This window comes from Eptatretus burgeri, chromosome 4, assembly GCF_056783735.1.
Source record: "Eptatretus burgeri isolate ZD-2024b chromosome 4, Ebu_testis_v1, whole genome shotgun sequence".
Lineage (NCBI taxonomy): Eukaryota > Metazoa > Chordata > Myxini > Myxiniformes > Myxinidae > Eptatretus > Eptatretus burgeri.
The window spans coordinates 140195723-140198973 of NC_140964.1; positions in this window are offsets into that span (position 1 = coordinate 140195723).

The following is a 3251-nucleotide window of genomic DNA, read 5'->3' on the forward strand; positions in this document are numbered from 1 at the left end:
AAAATCCGATGGTCTTAAGTGTAAGCCCCTATCGGGACGTTGAATCAACACCCAGGTTGGGTTGACTCAGCCTGTCTTCCTTCTGAGGTCGGTGAAATGAGTACCAGCATGATGGTAATGCGGGCATGATGAGACCACCGGAGTTTAACTCCCAAGACACGGAGCGGAGACGTTCTGCACGCATGGTGACTCTGCAGTGCTCTGTGGTTATGATTAATCACTTTGGTGCTGATACTCTCTCGACTCATCTCCGCAGCTGGCTCATATAGCCGCTGCTGTCCCCCTTCCCCTCGTATGCCCCTCGTCCTCCACCTTCCCTGGTGTGGGGCTTTCCCTCTGCCTGGCGAGTGTCATCCATGTGCTACCGCGGCAACAAAATTGCTCTCGTATCGCCGTCATGTCAGTGGAGCCACATGTGGCTCGCATGTGTAGACATGCCGCGTCAACAGAACATGTGAGGCTTGCACATGTGGAGTGGCAATGGTCGCTCAGTCGTGCGAAGGAGGTGAGAAATGGAGAAGATGAAGAATGTAAATTACAGAGGAAAATAAGAAAAAAGACAAAACGGTGGCTTATGATACACCAGATGCTGGTCCTTTCTGACTGGGATTACCAACACTTATGCTGATGTTCATGTCGAGATAAATAATTAATAATTAAACCCTGTCATTTTCGGAACAGCTCCATCCTTCCTCTCAGACTCTTCCTGAGTCTCACTTGAAGCCGGGCTGAGACGAGACGGAAATGACTATTTCAGAACATTTATAAAACCCAAAACATTCAAAGTCCAGTGGATGCGGTCATGTAACTATGTCGGCCATGATCCTTTCCTTCACAGATGTATCCGTCCCTAGGCATGTACTTATCAATTGTACACGGAATTTAAAATGCACAACAAAAATGAAAGTGGCTCTGATGATGAGCATTTGCACTTGAAATCATACACTGCAGCAAAATCACACAAGTAAAGTTCAGAGTTCATGAATGAGCAGACATCAAGTTCATGAAGTCAGCAGTTCCTGGCAGCAAAGCAGTTCATTGGTCGTGGGGTCAGCAAATGGAAGTCAGAAATCACATAAATTGTTTATTTGGCAGCAATGGTAGCAGGCTGCTTTGTCCAGGCTGACATTCCTTGCAAGCTGGCAGCTGCTGCAGATTGTGGGGTGGGAGCGGGAAGGATCACTCTGACCTAATTTCCTTTTCGGAAGGAAATGGTGGTGAGGCCAAGAAACTCACAGGCTGAGGTGGTGGGGGCCATACTTGACTCGTCGATGGAAAGGTTTGCCGAGTGGCACAAATCATGATCTCACAATTTGGGTCTCTATGGGTCCTCTAAAATGCCAAATACCCTATTCTGTTCTTCCCAGTGGCAGACACTCATTGTATGCTGTGGAGGAGGGCATCAAATTTAAAGAATCATTCGTTTCACATTACTTGTAAAGTCACTGCAGTGGTCCTAATGACTAATTTACCAACTCATTAACTTGCTGGTTTCATCCTACGAATTTAGGCATGGCCCTCATAAATTCTTCCTCACTTGGTATTCTGAGACAAGTAGCTGTAACCAGGAACAGCTCCCACATTTCACTAATTAATTGTGGGGCCTTCCCTGGCTCTCACCGTGAGGCTCCTCATTGCACCAGCCATGCCCTCATATCACTCGCATGCATGGGCCCTCTTTTTCAGTGCTCGGGTTCTCCATTTTAAACTACCTCACCCTCCTGGACATCTCTGGTGACTCAGGTGCTCAGGAGTGCCCAAGCCTCAGTGCCTTCAAAAATAATGCTCCTAACTCTTGGGCCACATTCACAGGCCACAAGCTACACATTTGCCCTCCCACTCATCATTTCCAATACAAATTTTGCCACGGCCAATGACCATCAGCTTTTCAGCTTCAATTTTCAAAAAATTCTAACCCTTCTAGCTGGCCTATTCCAACTGGAGGCTCCTTCTAGTGAAAGGCGTTGGTATCAAACAACTTTTCACACCACTCACTTCCCGCGCCATGCACATCTAAATTTTGGCCCTACACTCTGATTTCGTACTCACACCAGCACATTTCCATGCACTCTCCACTCATCTCAAATTAAGAATGTGAATTAGTAATTCCAAAGGGAAAACAGACAGACACAGGGGTTAAGGGGGAAAGGAGCTTCCTGTACATCCGATCCTGGTCGTTGCTAACTGGGGTTACAAAACACTTACTCCAACATTCATTATGAGATAACAAACTAATAATTCATGCTTCATTCAACCCCAAGTCATTTTTGTAACTTTATTATGTTGATGGAATATTTGAATGAAAGTTACATGGTGGAATGTTAGACCTCTCCTTTGCTGGGCTCTCTTGACTCTCCATTCTCTTCATTTTCTCAATATTCACCCTTTGTCCCCTCCTCCTCTCCATTTTTCTCTTGTGTTCACAATCCAGTACAATCTGGATAATAAGCGTATGCACCTATTTTTAGATTGAGTGGAGCACATATGCACTTATTTTCCAAATGCGCTTGTTCGTATTCAAAAATCCATGATGTGGGCTTATAATGGTAAATGTTCTTCAGATTGGCTACATCGACGTCAGTTTTTACGTCATTGCAATTTTTATTGCCCGTACCTTGAAAACAAATACTGAATACATTTTCAGTCCTCGAGCACATATTTGTTTAAACTCGCAAGAAGTTTATTTTCCATGTCTGGGTGAAAGACCCGTCTTCTGCTCCCTCTCTTCTTCGAACCTTTCGCACTCCGAACAATCATTTCCTCATTCTTCACCATTCGCATCAAAGTCCTCGAGTGAAGTGCAAATTCATTATAGTCTGTTCTTTATCATAAAGGGTCATAAAAACACCCTTTGACGACCTTGATGAAGAACAACGTTCTTTTAAACGTACACGTCTTATAAGTACCAGTTATTAAACGAGAGGTGCAAGACGGACGGACCTCGTGGACCAGAGGTCTAAGAAATTCGGACTTAAAGCTTATGTACCGATAAAACACGAAATACTGTCGATTTTGAGTTGATAATATTTTCAGTTTTCAAAGCCTTACTGTGACGTTTTCATACGTGCTTATTTTTAATGGAGAAATCAAATAGGGAGGCCCGTGTGTGCTTATTATCTCCACCAACGAAGGTGAAGGAGTTTATGTTTTCACCCCTTTTTAATTTCCAGAATCCTTAGGATTTCAGCAATTATGTTGGTCGGTTGTGTGTGTCATTCTGTGTCTGTTTGTTTGGTTGTTTGTGTGTTTGT